Consider the following 11,280-nt stretch of genomic DNA (forward strand, 5'->3'; position numbering starts at 1 on the left):
GGCAATCCTGCTGTAAGCTTTTTTTACTTCATAAAAAGTGTTTGTAACTTCCTTAACTGAAAGAATCGTTCTGGTTGTATCTTTCCGTTTCCTCCATTATTATTACACTAACATACACTAATCTGTGGTTGTTATTGTTCTTTTTTCCCTCATACATACCTTACCTTCTTTTTCTCATCTTACTCTTATTGTTTTGTGTGGCGCATATATATCTGGTGCCCCCTTATACCACTATTTAATGTGTTCAAATAATACTTACTTACTTACGCCTGTTACTCCCAATGGAGCGTAGGCCGCCGACCAGCATTCTCCAACCCACTCTGTCCTGGGCCTTCCTTTCTAGTTCTATCCAGATTTTGTTCATTCTTCTCATGTCTGTCTCTATTTCTCGGCGTAATGTGTTCTTTGGTCTCCCTCTTCTCTTTTGGACTTCAGGATTCCATGTGAGGGCTTGTCTTGTGACACAATTGAGTGATTTCCTCAAAGTGTGCCCAATCCACTTCAAGCGCTTCTTCTTGATTTCCTCCTCCGTTGGAATCTGGTTTGTTGTCTCCCATAGTAACTTGTTGCTGACAGTGTCTGGCCATCGGATCCGAAGTATCTTGCGTAGACAACTGTTAATTAACACTTGTATCTTCTGGATAATGGCTTTCGTAGTTCTCTACGTCTCTGCCCAATACAGTAGAACTGTCTTGACATTTGTATTGAAAATTGTGAGTTTGGTGTTGGTTGACGATTGTTTTGAGTTCCAGTTGTTCCTCAGTTGTAGATAGGCTACTCTTGCTTTGCCGATCCTCGCCCTGACATCTGCATCTGATCCACCGTGTTCATCAATGCTGCTGCCCAGTTATGTAAAGGTTTCCACACCCTCCAAAGCTTCTCCGTCAAGTGTAATTGGATTGGTGCATGTTGCGTGGTATCGGAGAATCTTGCTTTTCCCTTTGTGTATATTGAGACCTACTGTTACTGAGGCTGCTGCTACACTGGTCGTTTTCTCCTGCATTTGTTGTTGCGTTTGTGATAGAAGAGCCAGATCATCTGCGAAGTCTAAATCGCCAAGCTGCATCCTGCCTGTCCACTGTATCCCGTGCTTTCCTCCAGATGTTGACGTCTTCATGATCCAGTCGATCACCAGGAGAAAGAGAAAGGGTGAGAGTAAACAACCTTGTCTAACACCGGTCTTTACCTCGAATGAGTCGGTGAGTTGTCCTCCATGCACGATTTGGCAGTTTAATCCATCATAGGAATTCCGTATGATATTGACTATCTTCTCAGGTACGCCATAGTGTCGAAGAAGCCTCCATAGTGTTGTCCTGTCCACGCTATCAAATGCCTTCTCGCGATCAATGAAGTTGATGTAGAGTGATGAATTCCATTCAATTGATTGTTCCACAATGATCCATAGAGTTGCGATTTGGTCTGTACACGATCGATCCTTACGAAATCCAGCCTGTTGATCTCTAAGTTGGACGTCTACGGAGTTCTTCATTCTGGGTAACAATACTCTGTTGAAGACTTTTCCTGGTATTGAGAGAAGAGTGATGCCCCTGTAGTTATCGCACTTGCTGAGATCGCCTTTCTTTGGTATTTTGATCAGAAGTCCTTTTTTCCAGTCTGTTGGTACTTGTTCTTCATTCCAAATCTTACTGAAGAGAATGTGGAGTATCTTGGCAGTTGCTGCTACATTTGCTTTCAGTGCCTTTGCCGGGATGTTGTCTGGTCCCGCTGATTTGCCGCTCTTGATTTGTCTAATGGCCATGTTGATCTCTTCAATTGTTGGTTGGCCAACATCGATTAGGAGGTCTGTGTGTGCTGCTTCGATGTTGGGTGGGTTCAGTGGAGCTGGTCGATTCAAGAGTTCTTTGAAGTGTTCTACCCACCTGTTTCGTTGTTCTTCGGTGTCGGTGATTACTTTGCCTTCCTTGCTTTTCACTGGTCGTTCTGGCTTACGGTAATTTCCAGCAAGTTTCTTTGTTGTATCATACAGTTGTCTGATGTTTCCCTCTCTTGCAGCCTTTTCCTCTGTCATCGCTAAATCTTCCACATATTTACGTTTGTCGGTTCTGATGCTCCTCTTCACTTGCTTGTTTGCCTCTGTGTATTCGACTTGTGCCTTGGCTTTTTCTGCTCTTGTTCGGCTGATATTGATTGCTGCCTTCTTGTTCCTCCTTTCTTCAATCTTATCCAGTGTACCGGCAGTGATCCATTCCTTGTGGTGGTGCTTCTTGTAACCCAGAACCTCCTGACATGTTGAAACGATTGCCTCCTTGATACCTTTCCAGTTGCTCTCCATGGTAGTTCCCTCTCCATTGAGTAGATCATGAAAGTCCTGGAACCTGTTGCTGAGGGCTATGTTGAATTTGCTGAGTTTGTCAGCATCTCGAAGAAAGGCCGTATTAAACTTTTGTGATGTTATCCGCGCCGTTGTCCAGTGCTTCTTGAGTTTTAGTTTCATCTTGGCGACCAGCAAATGATGATCTGATGCTATATCAGCTCCTCTCCTGTTTCTCACATCCTCCATTGTCCTCCTGAACTTTTTGTTGATGCAGATATGGTCAATTTGATTCTGTGTAGTGTGATCCGGTGAAATCCAAGTGGCTTTGTGTATGTTTTTGTGTGGGAATATGGTGCCACCTATGACCAGTTTATTGAAGGCACATAGGTTTGCAAATCTCTCACCATTTTCGTTCCTTTCTCCTAGTCCATGTCGTCCCATCACGTCTTCGTATCCAGTGTTGTCCATTCCAACCTTGGCATTGAAATCTCCCATCAGAATGGTCAGGTCCTTGTTTGGGCACTTCTCGAAGATCGACTGCAGCCTATCGTAGAATTGGTCTTTAGCGTCTTCATCGTAGTCGTTGGTAGGCACATAGCATTGGATGACGTTCATTGTAATGCCCTCTCTCTTTGTTTTCGAGGAGGCTTTGATGATCCTTGGTCCATGAGATTCCCATCCAATAAGTTCATTTTGTGCTTTTCTGGACAGTATCAATGCCACTCCTTGTGTATGTGGGGCATTTTCTTCTTCATGACCGGAGTATAACAGAAGTCTCCCTGAAGATAGTCGTTGTTGTCCAAACTGCGTCCAATGTGTTTCACTGATTCCAAGCACTTCCAGGTTGTATTTTCTCATTTCTACAGCAATTTGGAAGACACTTCCGGTCTCACACATTGTCCGGACATTCCATGTACCTATAAAAATTGTCGCTCTGAATGTTAGAAGGTGCATCAGCCTCATGACTTCCGAATGAACTCGGCTTTCATCATGAGACGTCATAATTATTCCTTCTACTCCCAGGGCAGAGTTTGAATGGTTTGAATAATTTTTTTCTGGTTAGCGTTTTTTAGCGAGTTGGTTTTCTACGGGATGGGGTCGCTAACTCCATGCCCAACCCTCCTCCTTTACCCGGGCTTGGGACCGTCAGTAGCCCCCGGAGGAGCTACAGGCGTTGTTTAAATAATAATCACTCATTAATTAGGCAACCCGCTTTTCTACGCAACTCGAAACAAACAATGAATTTATTTAATCTATTGATCACAGCACACTAGGTATTTATATTTGATTACTACATCAGATAATATAATATATTGATGACTATGTAACTCTATTGATGTTGGATTACTTCAGCGTTCCTGAGCACTAAACTGATAAATCTTAATGGTAGGCACTATTTTGTTGATGCATATATTCAATATCCTAATCTTTTTAGAAGAGAAATTACCTGTTTCTCAAAACTATAAAGGTTCAGAATTTGAGCTTACTAAGTTAATTAATTTTTCTATGAAACATTCATTACTGATTATTTAAGATTGACCTCGGCGATCGCATAACTCTTAAAAAGAAAAAATTACTCTTTTGTTCTTTCAATTGACTTGCATAACATTGTATATACAAAAGTTGTGAAAGTTCTATAATTTACTTATCTGAATTATTTCTCAGATGGAAAACCTGCGGTGTACGCTACTATGAACCGTTGATTAAAGTTATCTTCATGTAATAAATCGTAAATGTGGTTGCTATGATCTTAAATATTCATGAATAATATCATAGATAGTTTGAAGAGAACAAGAATTCTGATAAATGGTTTGCAATATTTTGCAATATGTTGAGCTAGATTGTGGTCAGAGTGAATGTAAGAACAAATTAAGTCGGTCACGGGTTCAAGTGAAATAACGAAGAAGAGATGGGGGTAGGATCATGGTTATATTGAAGAACCTGGGTCAGCTCCAGAACAAACTCTTGAGATGTTTGGGTCCCCCCACCACTCCATGGTAATAACGACTAATAAGTCTCCAAAATTTTAATGACTACAGATAAAGTGGATGTCAGTGGTAGATGTTCACAACATTTTTATGTTCACACTAGACTGAATCGTTCATTGAATGGTATCGCGCTAGTTGTAATTCCCAGCTTCGAATTATTGAATGATGATGGAAACACACTACTAATGGTCACGAATTAAGGTGAACCATTAATGAAATTCCTTCCGATTCTCTATAATTATCAAATTGATGTCATTCTATGATAAACACCATGTTCCAATAATGAAAATATTTACAAATCACACAATTGAATTCTACTAGCAAATCACATGGAATGAGTAGAGAAATCTTCGTGTTACAAAACTGAGTATAGTACTTCTGTCTTTAAATATTGACTAAGTTTACAACTCCAGTTTAGATGACTGGATTATGTCTCTTCATATAGTAACAACAAGTTTGTTATATCTGATATTTCTACTTGTACTTGATCCATACACACATTATATTTCTGTAAATTGTCAAGCTACTCATTAGTAGTTAAACATAGTAGTGAATTAAAAAACACAACAGAACGAAGTCTATTTTGCAGTCATTCAAATTAATTTTGAAAAATATCATTCGTATGAGGTTAGATAGCTCTGGAAGTATATCAAGATTTCCTTAAAAACTTTGTTTTAAAATTGTACAAGAATTCAATCAAAACTGATAACCATAAGGTTTACATGTATATGGACCATCACCTTTGAACAAACACATGTTTGCCAGTTCATTAAATCCTCTCCACTTTTCTTCGACACTTGCTTAGTACGATTAGCACTCTAACAAACATTGTGTCTAATGTTCTACTGTTTAAATGAATTATACTGAATTGAATAGGTGTAAAATAGTAAGTTTTGTAACACAAAGATTTCTCTACTCATTCCATGTGATTTGCTAGTAGAATTCAATTGTGTGATTTGTAAATATTTTCATTATTGGAACATGGTGTTTATCATAGAATGACATCAATTTGATAATTATAGAGAATCGGAAGGAATTTCATTAATGGTTCACCTTAATTCGTGACCATTAGTAGTGTGTTTCCATCATCATTCAATAATTCGAAGCTGGGAATTACAACTAGCGCGATACCATTCAATGAACGATTCAGTCTAGTGTGAACATAAAAATGTTGTGAACATCTACCACTGACATCCACTTTATCTGTAGTCATAAAATTTATGTCACAGTCTATTGATTACGGAAAATCGATATACCTTCTATCAATGCATGAGTTGGTTGTAAACATTTTCAGCTGTACGTACACTTTAGTTTGAATCATTTTGGCTAAACGTTCGCCCAGTCCTAACAAATATTAACCTTACAATTCGTGAACAGTTTGTCAAATTATGAATTAAATGACTTAGATACAGACACCCGAGATGATTTATTACTTGAGATTACACGTTCACTATAAGTTTTTGATGTTTAGTAGACCAAATCGGTTGTAACTAACTGGAGGATGACATCTTAGTAATTTATTATAATTTGCATGATCTTAATTGTGCTATTGAGCGAACTTAGACATTTATACTATGTGTGTAAACTGCTTTCAATGAATCAAACTATAATCATAATATCAATATCAATAACTTAGAATTCAATGAGTTTCAGGATAAATTTATAACACGGAATTCCTAGTCTATTTTATGGTGAAGTATCAGCAAAAAAATTATTCCCGAAATGTTTCACATCCAATCGAAGATCCATCAACAGGATCCCCGGTAAATATACAAATCATCCTGCAGCTGGTTCACACAATCCGTTTGAACCGGTTGAGAAGGAGGCAAAATATCTCGAACTACTGATGCTTTCTGCTGCAACACAGGAATTAGAAGTTGGATATTGTTATAGTCAGTGATGTAATTATTTGATAACAGTAGAGGTTGGGAAAGGTGGAGGATATTTTCTGATTAATGTTACCGGTATTTCATTTTAATCTTCAACATTAAAAATCAAATTGCCGACTCCTTTGTTATTAAAAGGCTCAACAGTTCCGTACTATGAAAAGTCAAGTAATCTACTAAATCCTGTGGTCATATATATTTCTATAGAAGTGAATGTTGGACGGTCAAGTTGACTGTCAATGTCACGAAGTAAATTAACTGACATTTATTCATAAGGAAAAAGTACTTTCATATTGGAAGATATCTTCGTATAATCGCGAAATCGAATAACAAACCAATTACTTTTATTAATTATACGACCTTTAACCTGAATTTACTATGTATCAATAAATCTACGTCATCAATTTGATCATTTCGTTGATCAAGTATAAAGTGTGCTTTCCGTGATTTGTATCAAACTACAATAATTTATCATTCTTAATTACCAATCAACAGTTATATCATAAAGTAATAACTACAATGATAATATCTTTCCTTGATATTAAAATAAGTAATCAAAATACTCAGAAGGGGTTTTGTGGAGATTTCCGTATTTTTCATAGTTGAAATCATGAGTCAACTGAAGCTAGACCACAATGGAAAACCTCGAAGCACTGGACGGCCATTTCGTCCTACTGTGGGACTCCTCTGCAGTGCGCATCCACGACTTCGCCTAGCGAGATTCGAACCTAGGACCTCCCAGTCTCGCGCCAGAGCGCTTAACCTCTAAACCACTGAGCCGGTATCCAACGGCGTTAATGTCTAACTTCAACCAATCCACGAAGTTTGAGCAACCGTTCACCAATTGTCTTCAATGGTCTATCGGTTAAGTGCTCTGGTGCGAGACTGGGAGGTCCTGCGTTCGAATCTCACGAGGTGAGGTCGTGGATGCGCACTGCTCAGGAGTCTCACAATAGGACGAAACGGCCGTTCAGTGCTTTCAGGTTTTCCATAGTGGTCTAGCTTCAATTGACTCATGATTTCAACTATGAAAAATAATCAAAATACATTATGCATTATTTCCTTGAAAAAGTTTGGACCAGATTGCCAGGCGAAACGTTGGATTTACTTCAAATTCATTCGCTGAGATTTTACAAATATATTATTCCTATTTAATGTCTTACATCAACTCGGCGCTCAAATACTGTGAAACTATTCACTCTAATTTCAATGAAAGTTCTTATACATTATTGAATATGTTTTGAAAATAGAACTACAGATAGAAGTTCATACTGATAGATTACATGAGATTTCCAAATTTCTAACTTTAGTTTCTAAATTCCTTGTAGATGAAGTAGTTGTACAGTGATCATTGATTTTTCTAAATAAAAAAAATTTGTTTGGTTGACTGTTAAGAATATCAAATAATTAATATGTACAACTTGCTACACAACCTTTATCGGTCAAAGTTACCATATAAGGGGAATAAAACAGGAAAATAATTAGATTCAATATGTTTGACTGATTCGTATTAACAACAGTATCAGATCAGTATCCATATAAGGCATACAAAACAATTACTCCTTATGTAACCATGTCATTGAAGATGTTAACTTATTAAAACTAGGATGAATTTTCATGTTCATTTCATTATCACAACTAGTTACATATGAGCAAGAAGAAGAATTGAAATTTGATATAAATATAAATGAATTTTTATTTGTGCTGAGAAACTAGGCTATTAACTTTTATTTCGTAACCTTATCAGTGGTCAGCTGAAGAATATAGGATATATTATTGCTGCATCGAATGTACGTACATATCAAGGCTTTGTAAGTAGATCAAACTACTATTTTTCTGGCTTTATTGATATTGCAGACATATAGGTTCTTATGGTACAGTCGACGATTTCACTTTAAATTTAATTCCAAACATGTTTTGTTGTGGTAATTAACTGTGTTATATCGTGAAGCCTGCCTATTAGAGAGGTGTGAATTATCGATCGGACCAGCGACACAAAAAACTATATGAGCAGTCTAGAACACTTGTAGGTCCTACTATCTGCCTAGCTCAGCCAGTTAAGTCCAGAACATCAATAACCGCCTTTGCAATATGAATCACTATTTTCAAACAAACTGGGTTTATATACCTGCAAACTGACCATATCGTTCCATAAAATAGAAAATAACAAGATTCAGCTATATGTGGCTGTGATTAGGGGGAACAGTAATTAATAGATTGGGTGTAACTCAGGAATGGTAAATCGTACAATATCAGTCTATGGGTCAAAATAAAGGGAACATAAATATGAATAGTTGAGTTACTTAACAATTATACAATAGGAAATATACATATCATATTGGTCCATCAACAGTCCTCAAAGTTACCATTCATAATTCTCTTCGGGATATAGCAAACTGTATATGAAAATTCACCTCAGTCTTAGTGTTAATTTCCAAATTTTTTTACTAATTGATGATTATATTGCTGAATTAACTCATCACCATGTATTTGGAATCGGTTTTTTATTCAATCGTAAAACCTGCATATTAGTGTACATCCTAGATGAAGAACTAATTGAGAAAATATATATATATATATATTTCTTCACTCAACTTGCATTTGGATATCAATAAAGACAAGCTGAATTTATTTCTTACATCTTGATTGTCATATTTCCAGGAATTGATTTGTGGAGATTTTAGTTATTTTTATGTAGTCGAGATCAACCAGGTCTGTTGGGAGATATCAACTCACTGAAAGACATTGGTGAATGGTTGCAATTTCTTGGATTGGTTGAAGTTAGACATTAACACTGTTGGATGCCGACGGGCTCAGTGGTCTAGTGGTTAAGCGCTCGCAAGCGAGACTGATAGATCTGTGTTCCGATCTCGCAAGACGGGATCGTGGAGGCGCACTTCTGAGGAGTCCCACAGTAGGACGAAACGGCCGTCTGGTGTTCCCATGTTTTTCATGGTGGTCTAGCTTCAATTGATTTATCATTATTTTCAAATTATTCATTTGATCGTTTAACAGATGTAGGTTGTTATTTAAGACTATTTCCTGATAATATTAATTTGATAAATGTAGTTAAATTGATCACACCATTCAGTTGTAAGAGTACTTACTTAGTTACTGGGTAAAGAATCAAATATTTCCTACTATAAAGCCATCATCATAACCCAAATATTCGGATTAAATTAAAGATTTGAATGTTTATGGTCGTAGCTTTTCACCAAACAACGTTTATCAACCTTTCCGTTTATCTAACAAAGTTGAAGTGGTAACGTTTTTAAAAAGTAAGAAAATTGATTAGGTAGACCATCAGATTGCAGTTCCATAGATTATTTATGGCATATTCAGATCATTTTTCTACATTAACTTTTCATGGTCAGTGGGTTGGTTCAGCTAGGATACACGTATGGCCATCTCCAATGTACAAAGCAACAAGAAAAACGCATTATGGAAGGCTGGATTATTAATGGGTCGTGTGATAATCCGTATAACCCACCGACTGACCCAATTGATTTGTTAGTGATCTTTGTTCGGTATGGCTAATCTAATTATCCATAATGACCATCTACCAACTATTGTAATGGACGATTTTATTTATGATATTAGATATGGAAATAAGCAAGTTAAATGCAATAATGGATTGGTAAAATTAATACTTTATCAACCAGAGTGTATACCATGCAGACAAATGCTATCGAACACGAAACCTAAGACCATGGTTTCCTGCTGCTTTCTTAAACCATATAACATCGGAACTCTGCAGTGAACACTAATTGATGTTGACATGATGGGGCCAAGGTTCACTTTAAAAAATGGTATGGTATGACGACCTAGGAAGTATCAAACTGACCACTTTTCGGTGATCGATTTGTGTACAATGTTAGTTTTAAAATATACTAGCAGCTAAGTGATAAACGTGTTGTGGAATATAACAAACTGCAGTTGTATTGGTTTCCGAGCTCCAGTTACTATAGACAAGAAGCTTCTGATGTTACCTAATACATTATCTTCAAAACTGTTTAACTTACAAAAAATTGTCGACTAAGTAGTATACGATCCGGGATAATATTTGAAACAAGAACGAACTGGCTTGGCCAGCCAGAAAGGTAAGGACGATAAGTGTGGTGTGGGTTACTTATATCCACATAAATATTATATAACGATAACCAGGTAGTATACACCAACCAACATGCCTCAGTTCACTTGTCGGTGACTTTAAGGATTTGTGCCGTTTTGGTCTGGCCGCCCCTAGCTTCCTTCCAACCTACACCTACACCATAAAGCATTGCACGTCGGTGGTTGGGCATACGTAACACGTGTCCCAGCCAACTCAACTGATGAAGTTTCACTACTTCATCAATCGATTTGCCATCCTTACCTAGTACCCGTTTTCTGACGACTGCATTACTTACCCGGTGGTCTCAGGATATACGGGCAATGTTTCGAAGACACCTATGGTCGAATACTAGTAGCCTACGAATATCCTCTACTCTTACACTTTATGTTTCACTGCCATAAAGTAGGACGGAACGAACTGCTGAGCAGTAAACACGTCCGTTGGTTGCTAGACGGATATATCGCCTACGCCATAAATGACGCAAGTTGGCGAAGGCTAGGCGAGCCTTCTATATCCGTGCTGAGATTTCGTCGCACAAGGGAGAATAAGGTTGATTCTATAAATATACACAGCCGTTTAAATGAATTCTCGCCTTAGTTGCTTAAAGGTTTTTTGTTGACTTTATCAGATCATTCACTTGTTCAAGTTGCGTTCAAAACTCAAACACTGTCGACCTTGAAGTGAAATGTAATGGAAATTTCTCGGGAGGAATACCAGATTATCGACTATCAAGTTTTTCTACAATATTTCTAGTGTCTCCTGATAGAGATAAAGAGATCCCGATTATTCCGTGTGAAGTAACTTAAATAATCAGTTCAATAAACATGTATCAACCTATTGGTTTTAAATTAAGGAATTTAACACACACACCTCGGGGAGTTGGGAAACCCTGATTCAAAACCAATGGTGCACGTGGACTCCAGTATCCTGAAGGAACAAATGGTGTATGAATCAATCGTTGGTCACAAGCTACCATGGGACTGCATCTCCTTACGATGCTCCACTGCCTTGTGGATCGCA

This window comes from Schistosoma mansoni, assembly GCF_000237925.1.
Source record: "Schistosoma mansoni, WGS project CABG00000000 data, supercontig 0142, strain Puerto Rico, whole genome shotgun sequence".
NCBI classification, from domain to species: Eukaryota; Metazoa; Platyhelminthes; class Trematoda; order Strigeidida; family Schistosomatidae; genus Schistosoma; species Schistosoma mansoni.